Source organism: Pseudophryne corroboree, chromosome 11 (genome assembly GCF_028390025.1).
Source record: "Pseudophryne corroboree isolate aPseCor3 chromosome 11, aPseCor3.hap2, whole genome shotgun sequence".
Taxonomy (NCBI): domain Eukaryota; kingdom Metazoa; phylum Chordata; class Amphibia; order Anura; family Myobatrachidae; genus Pseudophryne; species Pseudophryne corroboree.
The window spans coordinates 172,683,399-172,696,607 of NC_086454.1; the positions used below are offsets into that span (position 1 = coordinate 172,683,399).

The following is a 13,209-nucleotide window of genomic DNA, read 5'->3' on the forward strand; positions in this document are numbered from 1 at the left end:
TAGATGATGTTCTTAATATGATGTTGTTAATTGTTGCATTGAAGCATACAGGGCTTATCTTTAAAGAAAAGAGGATGTGATATTAGTGTATTAGAATGCTTAATATTTGTAGACACTCCCTTACTAACATGTGTAAGCCTGAATCTTCAGTGATGGTCCCTAGGACCAGGGGGATGCTGGGAAGTGGGTGGTCCAGTGTGCAGTGTGCCTAGAGTTGGTGAGGGAATAAACAGCACAGCAGTGAACTCACATGTATCTGTGTCCTGATGACTGGATTTACAAACGTATGAACAAAATAGCTGGTATATCAAATGCTTGTTTTCTTGTTGTTATGTTTAGCTAACTTACACATTGCTATTATACTTTATTTTCTGCAGCGGGGTACATTGGTTTCCACAGGGAAACATCGGGGTGTAGAGATGGATCTTGATCAAGGCACCAAAAGGCTAAAGCTTTAGACTGTCCCAGGATACATTGGGGCCTCCTCTATAACCACGCCTCCAGGCACTGTGAGCTCAGTTTCAGTTGGTGCCCTGCAGAACAGGTCACTTAACAGGGGGGCTGCACTGGGCAGCCCTAAAAAAGCTTCTAGAAGACTTCAAGGGCTGCAGCACTTACATGTCAGAGTGACATTCTGTGCTGCGGCTCCATCACCTCCCCAGCGGCGTCGAATACTCCTACTGGCTCTGTTCCCGGGTACTTGCTCCAGCATTGGGCACACGGTCGCAGCGCTCTCCTGGTTTGCATGGCTGCTACAGAAGGGAGGAGGTAAGAGGGTCCCCCAGGCAGGACCCGCCACTAAATCGCGTTCCGATTGCAGTCTAGGGAGACGGACTGCGATGCTGGCGTGAACTCTGTAACCGAGCAGGGACCCCACTATATCCACCAGGGCATAGAAGTACAGATCAGATATACTAATAGCCACTTTAATAAGACTCCATAGTACCAGGTGGTGAAGTCCAGCATAGGGGAACCGGCGCTTGACCTGTAGCCTCTCCCCCGGTCCAGGGCGCCATCTACTGCTGGTGTTCCTTCCCTGGAGCTGCCTCACACTCTCCCTCACTCCCTGACTGAGACGCTGGGTGCCATTTTCTAAAATAGATGCGACTGGTCTCCGGGACTGCAGGGCAAGGACTCCTTTGTAAACCCGCCTGTACATCAGCACTGTGGTTTTACAAGCACTTAAGTATTCTACATGTCGATATTAAGACAGCATTAGTTAAGAACAAGTGTACCTGTTCCAGAATATATTGTGCGAGTATTCTGATATATACATCCGGTCTCAGACAGTGCATTGTTATATATAATATACATATACTAGTCCAGTGCAGTTTTATTGTATTACTAAAATAATTATCTGCATTGTCACTGTGACTATGTGTGCCTGAATCTGCTGTGTGGATTTCACTTTCAGTGTATCACAGCTATATCTATCATTGTATTCTGTACCCTAAGGGACTAGGTGCGTCAGGGTCCATATATAGTGCTTCACAGTATTTACCGATTAAAGTGTACTCTACTGTGTACTCAGTCACATAATACTGGATTCATTCGCTGGTGTTGTGTACTGGGGACTCAGTCGCATAGTACCAGACTTATTTACTGGTGTTTGTGTACTGTGTATGCAGTCACATACTAGGGAATTTATTCGCAGGTATTGTAATCGCTCTGGCTGTATCGTACTAATATGCTCTGCGGTTGCATTCACTAATAATGTCTAAAACAAAGGGCGGGAAATCCGAGGATGCTCCTGCATCCAAGGATTTACCTGAGGGTGAAGTTTTGTATGACGGTCTGTGTACTGTGTGCCATACAGCTCCCAGTCAGTCCGCGGCTCCTGTAACCAATCAGGAGCCACCTTGGGCAGCGTTCTCAACTATGCTCAGTACGCTTGTGACATGCCTTACGTTTCTCCCTGTATGGGACCTCCTGTGCAATTACAGCCACATATTGTCTCTATTTTAATCCGCCTTGGGCGGATAATTTGTCTACCCAGTTGCAGCAATGGAGTCAATACTTGGTTAGACATAAAATTGCCCCAACTCACTCTCACATCATGGGGTCATCTAAGCGGGCTACTTCCTTCTCACAATCCACTAATCTCTAAGAATATTCTTCTAATGAGGATGGGGAGTATACTGTCTCGTCAGACACTGAAACAGCTGCTTCTGACGAGGAATCTACTACTCAGGTTGATGCTCCTGACCTAGTGGTTGCTATTAAGCAGATCCAACAAATCAGTGATGATGACGAGGATTCCACTACGGTGTCTAAGAAACCTGATAAGTTTAAACGCCAGAAGGTAACTAAAATGTTATTACCGCATTCTGACCATCTAGTGGACATACGACAAGAACCCTGGTCTTCTCCAGGAAAGAAATTCTCCCTGTCTAAAAGGATGGTAGCTTGCTATCTTCTTTATAGTAATGTGATATACCCTGCACCGAGACCAAATAATTTGTAAATATTACAAAACCAGCTACCCAATAATTTTCCCTTGATGATTCGGGATTATTCGGCTGGAGGTGCTCCAACAATCATGTTTAAACCTTATAAACAAACAGAGACCGGCAGCAGCCGGAGAAAGACAGGGATTGTCTTTTTTGGAGCACTCTTTTAGATAATTTAAATTCAAATTGATATGATTAGTATTTTAAAACGTAACTTTTACTATTACTCTTTAAAATAAAGTGTGTGAAAATTAATTCACAACTATCATAAATATTGTCTAGTATCCCCCCCAAAAATTATTATTAATTAATAAATCCATATATGGCTGTCTTGACAATTCAATAAATCCATATATGGCTGTCTTAACACTTCATATAATTAACATTATGGTGAAAAAAACTTTTTTTGGGTGTGAAAGAAATATTAATTCTACATATATTGAATGATTCCCATATCTTGATTGTCTCAATCAACAACCTAACATGACATAATCAAATTGTGTAATGCTCATTAATGCCACTAACGAATTGTATAAATCACAATGCTTCTTTCCATAGGGCTCAATATATCCAATTCTTTACTGAGTCCAACACATCATATATAAGTGCTACATAGACCTCTAATCCATTAACTTGTCTGTATGAAAAAACACGATATTATTAGCCACAATTCTTACATAAACATAACACTTGGTATCATATATGAATTAATAAATGTATTGAAATTTACCAGGCGCTCAGATGGTTAACGCAACGCCAGATAGTTCAACTTATATCTCTGAGTTCATATCTGTAAATAGCAAATTTGTTACCAATAATTTGATACTCTATCTATGGTTACAAATAATGCGACTGTTATCACTCCTCACTGTCTGTAAATATAACACCTTCTACACTTAATACAAATGCTACCAATCTTGTAGCGCTTATGGTGGATGACATAGGTGCAATCAGTTCTCACTGATTATAAGCACAACACTGTGCGCAGTTGTCAACCCCATCGCGCTGAGCCAATAATTGCACTGGAGTTTCACAGGTACCCAAATGACCAGCACAGCGCCTGTTAGGGTCTCCTGCTCTGTGCTGCCACGTCGTCATGGCAACAGGGAGACAAGTGCTAGCGGAGTAACCTGAGCGTAGCTGATACTCCGGTTCGGGTCTTTCGCTGTGCAGTGGTTACAGGCTCTGTGCACGGCAGGGGATCCGGTGCTGGTTTTTGTGCTCACAGTCTGTGAGGTCTGAGTGGGGCGTGGACAGCACCTGCTATATAAACCCTCTTCTCAGGTTAGGCAGATGCTGCTGAATCTTTGTTGGTTAGTCAGTTCCTGAAAGCTAGCTAGTACTGTGTAAACTTTGTATTTGTTTGTTGCTTACTGCAAATAGGCCTTGGGATTTGGTATTACACTCTGCCAATCCAGACTTAGCAGTAAGACTGGAGTCAGTCGTTTAACCTGCTGGGGTTCTTTTGCTACTCTGTGAACCTAGCAGGTTTGCGGCTGTATTCTCAGACTTGCCTGCCAAAATCCTTTCTCACTGTGCAAGATGTTCAGGTGTCAGTTTAGTGGCAGTAAGCTGAACCAGTGCACTGCAAGTGAGGACTAGGATTGTGGAGACTCTCCTTGTGTCTATTACTCCATCTCTGACCAAGGAGTTTACTGCCACACCCGTTGGTAACCCGTTAGGGTTTTGCTGTTGCCCTTAGCAACAGCATTTCGGGTTCTCTACGTATCAAATCACAACATCTCGCTTCTTTCCATCTGAGCATTTCTAATACAAGGGGGACACCCAGTTTCGTAGCCTTTGGGCTTCTCTGTTCACTTTGTGTTTATTTTGTTACCCTATCACCTTCTATGTATGTAATGTCATATTCCCCAGTCTGTCTGTGAGTTCATTTGTTTTGCATCCCTCTCCGTTCAGACACCAGTACATTCCTGCTGGCACTGGTGTGCATAACAGCGCCTGACAATTTGACCTATGTCTCTAAGTTCAAATCAGTGAGCAGCAAAATGTTATAAAACAATTCTTACATAAACACATTAATTGGTATCATACATGAATCAATAGATGTATTAAAATTTCACAGGCGCTCAGAAAATCAGCGTAACGCCGGACAACTTAACTTGTGTCTCTGAGTTCAGATTAGTGAACAACAAATTAGTTGTCAGCAACTCGATACTCTATTTATGGTTACAAATAATACATTTGTTATCACTCCTCACTGTCTGTGAATATGACACCTCTGACACCTGATACAAATGTTACCATTCTTGTAACGCTTATAGTAGACAATCTATAGGCAGTCCGTTCTCACTAATTATAAGCGCGGCACTGTGCATAATTGTTGATACCTATCGTGCTGAGCTAGTGAGTATATTAGAAGTTCACAAACGCTCTGATGATCAGCACGGCGCCGGACAGTTTAACCTATGTTTCTGGATTCAGATCAGTGAACAGCAGGGAATATTAGAGTATCACAGGCGCTTAGGTAATTAGCGCAGCGCCGTGCAATTGAAACCTTCGTTTCTGAGTTCAGATCAATGGGCAGAAAAGAGTGTGTTATCTATTGTCCGCTACAATTAGCTTAATCTAAATTTAATTCACCACTCTTACTTGCTATTATAGCTTGACTGAAAATCCTCAGAAAGTCAATACCGTGGCCAATAACAAAAATTTAACCATTCCTACTGTTTGTAAAAGTAGTACCAAATAATGTCAATCTCTGACGTATTTAAACAAGCTTGCTATCTTCTCCCTACAGAGTTGTGTAACAAGTGAGAAAATTCACCACCGGTGGATAACCATGTCACCCGTCTAGTGGTGTCGTCTACTCTGCCTGTCACCACTGTCACCTTACTGAAGTAACCAACAGATAAGCATGTGGAAGGATACCTGAAGTCTATTTACTTCCTTACAGGTGCTGTACATAGACCCACTATAGCAGCCTCTTGGGCTGCAAATGGAATTGAAGCATGGGTTCAGGCATTAGAGGAAGAGCTGCCTCAGGATATATCTGACATTGCCAAACAGTATCTGTCTCACATGACCACCGCCACCTATTACATTCAGGAGGCATCCTTTGAGGCAGGTGTGTTGCTGGCCAAGGCATCGACTACGTCCATAGTGGCTCACTGTATTCTGTGGTTGAGGTCATTGACCTGGACTCCAAAAAGACCTTGGAGGTACTCCTTTTGAAGGGAGACATCCTGTTTGGGGAAGACCTCAATAAAATTGTGGCTGACTTGGTGGCTGCTAAGACTGCCTTTCTCCCTAACACTACTCCTTCTGCACAGAAGGTAAAAGGTACCACTGCTCGCTCCTTTCAGCCTCAAGGGAAAGCAAAAGGTAAGGCATACCCGAGACATTCTCGTGCTTCCAAAACCACAAAGCCCAAGGCTAAACAATCCAGGGCAGCCAGTCAGCCTGCTTCTAAACATGACAAATCTGCTGCATGATGAGACAAGCCTCCCCATGGGATATCCCAAGGTGGAAGGCCGACTTCTGCGATTCGCCCAGGTCTAGTTAAAGACCACTTCAGATGCATGGGTGCAAGAAGTTATCTCTCACGGATATGCAATCTCTTTCAAAAGGCATCTCCCTCGCCAGTTCTGCACAACGGTTATCCCTACAGATCCGTTAAAGGCGCAAGCTCTACCAATGGTTGTGAGTTCCCTTCTGGATACAGGAGTGGTGGTGTTGGTTCCTCTTTCCCATAGAGAGGCAGAGGATACTACTCGACCCTGTTTCTAGTCCCGAAACCCAATGGGTCTTTCCTGCCTATACTCAACCTCAAATCATTGAACATGTTTGTGAGAGTATCCAAGTTCTGTATGGAAGCACTGCGCTCAATTGTACTGACCATGGAACCCGGAGATTCTATGGTATCCGTGGATATACAAGATGCTTACCTGCATATACCTTTTGCCATATTGCATCAGCAATATCTGCGGTTTGCTATTGGCAACCTTCGCTATAATTTCCAGGCTCTGCCGTTTGGACTGGCCCATGGCCCCTCGGATCTTCACCAAGGTTATGGCCGTGATGATGGCTCATCTCCGTCACCAGGGAGTAAGAACCCTGCCGTATATGGACGACTTGCTGATCCTGGCAAACTTCCATGATGTCCTCCAGTGTCATCAGCAACTGACGGTAAACTTCCTACAAGTGCATGGATGGCTCATCAACTGGAAGAAGTCCTCGCTGGTCCCTGCTCGGAGCATGGTGCACCTGGGGGCACTGCTGGACACACACAGCCAAAGACTGTTACTGTCTCCAGAGAAAGTCCTGAAATTTCAGGACAGGATCAGATACTTCCTTTCTCGCCCAAGAGTATCGATACATTTGGCGATGCAAGTACTAGGCCTGATGCTGTTGGCTTTCGACATGGTAGAGAACACTCAATTTCATTCCCGCCTTCTGCCCAAGAGTATCGATACATTTGGCGATGGATATACAAGATGCTTACCTGCATATACCTATTGCCATATTGCATCAGCAATATCTGCGGTTTGCTATTGGCAACCTTCGCTATAATTTCCAGGCTCTGCCGTTTGGACTGGCCCATGGCCCCTCGGATCTTCACCAAGGTTATGGCCGTGATGATGGCTCTTCAAATTTCGAAGAGGGTGATTCGTTGAGTGAAAATCTGGGAGTGGTTCCGAAGCTACATAATACTAGTGGCAGTATCTATGATCACAATCGTACAATTTCAAGCTTTGCTCCTACTTCTAGGGGTACCATTATCTACACACAAATTTCTGCGCAATTTTTCTTTGCGGTAAACACAGAAGCATCCGTGGCGGCAGGAAATGCCTCTACCCAGTTTGAGAAAACATCAGTGCACACCAATACATAACAATAATTCCTAAAGGGTGTTAACTGTACGAAGTCGATTTGTATTTCCTGAAAAGATCCGTCTGCAGGAGGGATATGGGATGGCTCTGTTGGTATTGCTTTACCAATATTCTTCCTCAAGCAAGCAAGACAGGTCATTGCTCTCTTACCTGCATTAGAATAGAATCCTGGCGCACACCAGTAGGCTCTCATCAGCCTGCACTTACCCTCTTTGCCTAGATGAGTCAGACCGTGTGCCACCTCAGCTAGACTTGGAAGGTATGCTCTGGGGGCTACTGGCTTACCATGTCCACCTGCCCACAGTCCTGAGGACTCCTGGCCATACACCTTTGTCCTCCAAACTGCCTCTTCCTGCAGGGAACACAAATTTTTGTATCTTAATTTAACTATCGTGTGTTTGCAATGTAGAGTACCATGAGCATAACTCAAAAAAGAAAAAGAAAAAAGAAACATCTCTAGAGGAGAGAAAGAAGAAGAAAATAAAAAAGAAAATGTCAGGTTTGCCATTCACCAACAGGCATATTAGTGTCTTTACAAAATTTCCCTTCATCAGTATTCCCATTCTCCACCCTTTGTGCATGACAAGGCACACTGCAGTAATACTGGTATCATCGTGCTGTTGAGATATACTGGCTTTGGGCAAAACTCTGAAGGACCTAGGCATGTGGAGTTTGAACTGTACTTGGGTCCATGTATTGTACCACCCTGTGTGAACGCAAAAGATGAAGAGGAAACTGTAGAGAAACAGAATAGAGGTTGGTGACAGATGAGTTTGTAGAGGTGAAGAAGATTTTATAAAAATTTGACAACTGGATTGGGCACTACGGGGAAGTGATTCTCTACTTGGTCTACTCCCCTTAAAAAAAATTCTGTGTGTCTTATCTCTACTGGGACTATCCCAGCCATCAATCCAGTGTCCTGTCCATCCTAAGTTCATAGGGAACCCGGTATCTGTGAGATAATTTCCTCTACCTGTGATGGACATGCATCTAGAACAGTGAAATGTAACATTAGTAAGTTGCATTTATTCTGTTCTTCCCATTAACCGAATCTGTGTTTTCTATATGGCTTATGATTCCTTACTATATGTCCCTTGGTTCCGTCTATGTGTTTAATAATGTGGCTTGTGTTTTCTGTCTAGGGGATCTATATTGACTATGTGTCCTACTACTCCTACAATCTCTGGCAAAATGCCCTTCCTTCCTACAAGTGTAACATATTATTGACCATTTGGGATCTGGGGTTTGGACTGATGGGTCTTTCCTGTATGTGCCAGTATACTTACCATCCTCAACCTCTCCACCTGTTGTTCTCTGCGCCTAGCACTATTCTTGTGATGTTCAATAGCACACTATCTAAGATTAGCTACTGTGACCTTTCCAATTTTGCAAAGAAGTCTGCACCCTGACACTCAATGCCTTATTGAGCCCGTCCATTTGCACAGAGACAGCCACCTCCCATTTGCCGAATTAGTGTTTACCAGTGGTCTTTTCCAGATGGAGAGTTTTCTATTACTGCAAGAGACAAAAACAAAAAAAAAGTTTAACAAGCTTCTAGGTCATGCAAAGTATTTCATTCAATCCTTCTCATCCCGTATATAGGGTCTGTACGTGGTCCAACAAACATTTCCAAGCTCATCTTTACTAGGGGCATTACTAGAAATGAATACTACTTATATGGTAACTGAAAGAAATACCCTGGGGTTACCTTGTCTCTGTCCGCTTTCCTACCGGCAAATACTAATGTGCGGACAGGTTTTTCTCCATTTCTGACGTTACTTTCTTGATTTTTTTTTTTTTGTTTTATTTATTTATTTATTTATTTTATTTTTACTATATATGTACACGAATGATACCATACTTACCTGTTCCACTGGTCTCAGCCACTTCCCCCACAGGTTACTGCTCTTCTTTTACCGGTTGGAGACTCCTCTGGGTGCATGAGAAATGGCTGAAAACGATCAGGTCACCTTCTCCTCCTAAATAAAACTTCAACATTCATTAGTACATATATAGGTTACAGTCATATTTTTCATATTTTTATTATTTTCTATAATTTGTATGCTGGCCGTAACTGCTTCCACATCTACATAAGGCGGTATACTTGCATTCTCTTTTTTTTTTTCTTCCTACTTATTTATTGTTGCTACAAGTTCAAACAGTTCTTATATTTCCATTCTTGTCTTATATGACTTTAAACATACCACCTGCAATACCTTAGGATCAAACTCACCAGCCCCTCTTGCTGTCACAGGTTTAAACAATTTGTATGTCTGACCCTTTGTTTTCGGGATTTTATCAGACATATTCTTATCCTTAAGTTCTGCAATGCCTCTGGTTCAAAGCTGCTCACCTTAGGGAATGGTACCCTATCTTTGTCAGTCATACATTCCCATTCAGACAAAAAGTCTTCAGCGTGTGGAGCATATTTCCCACACATAATACTTTTTCCTTTAAACTTCGCTGACCCCCTGGGCCGCGGCTCTTCAGACTGAACCCTGGTTAAACGTCCCTTACTTGAGCAATTGGCTCCCATAATTGTGGGCCTTTTCCCACAAACACCAAAATACTCAATATAAGGCGATGGTGAAAGTTCTCCGAGCGCTTCCACCCGCTCACCGCCCACGTTGGCCAGTACTACCATACACTGTCGATAGCGAAGGCAATGTACCCAACCTAGGGCCCCTATCAGACCTCACAACACCGTAATTTCTTTCGGCGGAAGTTCTGTTTGGAATATTTTCCTAAGAGAGGCAGCGAAAAATTCCTTTTCGGTATCTTTCAACTGGAATTGTTTGCAGGGTGAAAAACAGAGAAATTAGATAACTATCCTTCACCCTTTCCAGTGAAGCCCACCAGGGAGATTTCCAGACGTTGTCAAAGAAAATCCCCCTTTGTCTATGCAATCACGTCTGCGTATGCTCTCCCACAGCGCATATGACACAATGGTATCACGTTGTGCTGTGCAGAACACACGGACATGCGATGCAATAGCACAGCCTATAGATACTAGTTATCTATATGCCCTACGATTGCTGTAGACCACCTAGCCTAGACCACTCCAGACCACTTTAGTTGTATGGGATACCACTTCAGACCACTACAGTTCCTAATAACACAGGGTAGCGAACCCTACGCCTCCGGGCCTCTGCTAACCCAGTGTTACCACTTCAGACCACTTCAGCTTCTGGGTTCAGTTCCACTCTGCCCGCTTTCACTCACACAAATACACTTTGGTTTTTCTGTACAGAAAATATTTTCATTCAGATAGGCAGCTTTACCCCAGAGGCAATACAGTTTTTTAAACTAAATTTAGAGTAACCTGCTTTTGAAATCTGATAGTTATGTGCTATTGTATTAAATGTCTACTATCCCACCTTTGAACTAAATGACACTATTGTATAATTTGTACTTAGCGCCCGCGAGCAGCACGTGCAAAATCTTGGAGGTAGAAGTGGGAGGAGGGAATCAGAAGACAGGAGAGTCGGTGTGCATTAGCAGAGCGAAGAGGACGGGCGGGAGTGTAAAGGGAGATAAGGTCAGAGATGTAACTGGGAGAGGAGTGGGTGAGGGCTTTGTAAGTGAGTGTGAGAAGCTTGAAATGGATTCTGAAGGGGAAGGGGAGCAAGTGAAGGTCTAGTAAGAGAGGAGAGGTGGATGTAGTGCGTTTGGTGAGGAAGATGATCCGGCCGGCAGCAGCCCTGAGGATAGATTGGAGTGGAGAGATGTATGTGTTAGGGATGCCTGTCAGGAGGAGATTACAGTAGTCCAGTCTGGATATGACCAGTGAGTGGATAAGGGTCATAGTGGCATCCAGGGTGAGAAAGGGTCTGATCCGGGAAATATTTTTGAGATGAAAATGGCAGGTTTGTGATAGGTGCCGAATGTGTGGTTTGAAGGAGAGGGAGGAGTCAAGGATTACTCCAAGACAGCGCACTTGGGGGCTAGAGGAGATAGTAGTGCCATATATAGATAGTGGTATTGAGGGGAGGTGAGGTTGTGGGGAGGGAGGGAAGATGATCAGCTGAGTCTTAGAAATGTAAAGTTTAAGAAAACGCTGGGACATCCAGGAAGAGATAGCAGAGAAATAGTTGGATACACGGGTGAGGAGAGCAGGAAAGAGGTCAGGGGAGGAAAGGTGGATTTTAATATCTATAGATACACACAGGGTCGGACTGGCCCACAGGGGAACAGGGGAAACCACCGGTGGGCCCTTCTCCTCCTCTAGGGATCAAGTTCCAGACTATCCTAGTGCACTGGATTTATGCATTATACATATGTTACATTATACTTCACAATAATTTGGTTTATGATATATTTACCAAGGGGCACACAACATAGAATGGTTAGTCAAACCTCTGTGGTGGCTGGCCATGCCCCCACTGAAACCTGGCTATACCTTTAAGCATGGGCCCCTATAGCAGCATTCCCCCGGTGGGCCCTTCATGCCCCAGTCCGACACTGGTTACACAGACATGAGGACAGAGACCTCCCACCTCTTCCTAATACACAGACATGAGGACAGAGACCTCCCACCTCCTCCTAATACACAGACATGAGGACAGAGACCTCCCACCTCCTCCTAATACACAGACATAAGGACAGAGACCTCCAACCTCTTCCTGTCACAGACATGAGGACAAAGCCCTCCCGCCTCCTCCTAACACACAGACATGAGGACAGAGACCTCCCGCCTCCTCCTAATACACAGACATGAAGACAGAGACCTCCCTCCTCCTAATACACAGACATGAGGATACAGACCTCCCGCCTCCTCCTAATACACAAACATGAGGACAGAGACCTCCCGCCTCCTCCTAATACACAGGCATGGGGACAGAGACCTCCTGCCTCCTCCTTATACACAGGCATGAGGACACACTCACAGACCTCCCTCCTCCTAATACACAGACATGAGGATACAGACCTCCCGCCTCCTCCTAATACACAAACATGAGGACAGAGACCTCCCGCCTCCTCCTAATACACAGGCATGGGGACAGAGACCTCCTGCCTCCTCCTTATACACAGGCATGAGGACACACTCACAGACCTCCCTCCTCCTAATACACAGACACGAGGACACAGATCTCCCGTCTCCTTCTAATACACAGGCATGAGGACACAGTCACAGACCTCCCACCTCCTCCTAATAGTATGAACACATTATGCGATCTCATACAATACGATATCGTATGATATTGTATAAGATATCATATCGGATTGGATTGTGTGTACACACTACAAACTATGTCAAACGATGTCTTGAAACAAAGGGGGTAATTCAGACCTGATCGTAGCAGAAAATTTGTTAGCAGTTGGGCAAAACCATGTGCCCTGCAGGTGTGGCAGATATAACATGTGCAGAGAGAGTTAGATTTGGGTGGGTTATTTTGTTTCTCTACAGGGTAAATACTGGCTGCTTTATTTTTACACTGCAATTTAGGTTTCAGTTTGAACACACCCCACCCAAATCTAACTCTCTGCACATGTTATATCTGCCCCCCGCCGTGCTCATGGCTTTGCCCAACTGCTAACAAATTTGCTGCTACGATCAGGTCTGAATTACCCCCACAGTCATCACTGAAGTACAAAACCACACAATATCACCTCATCAAGACTGCATGCAGTCTGACGTACAACATCATATGCGACCTGCGGGAGCTGGAATCGTACGTCGGATCATGCATACACATTGGTGGTCATTCCGAGTTGTTCGCTCGCTAGCAGTTTGTAGCAGTCGTGCAAACGCTAAGCCGCCGCCCTCTGGGAGTGTATGTTAGCTTAGCAGAAGTACGAACGAAAGGATCGCAGAACGGCTTCAAAAAAAAATTGTGCAGTTTCAGAGCAGCTCAAGGCCTACTCAGCGCTTGCGATCACTTCAGACTATTCAGTTCCTGTTTTGACGT

The 13,209-nt window shown here is 44.3% G+C and overlaps 1 protein-coding gene across 1 annotated transcript in view; it reads left to right on the top strand.

Moving 5' to 3' along the window:
- The window catches only part of EFEMP2 (EGF containing fibulin extracellular matrix protein 2), a 127,645-nt gene that overhangs the window by 65,693 nt on the left and 48,743 nt on the right, over nt 1-13,209 (top strand). The window lies entirely within an intron of this gene.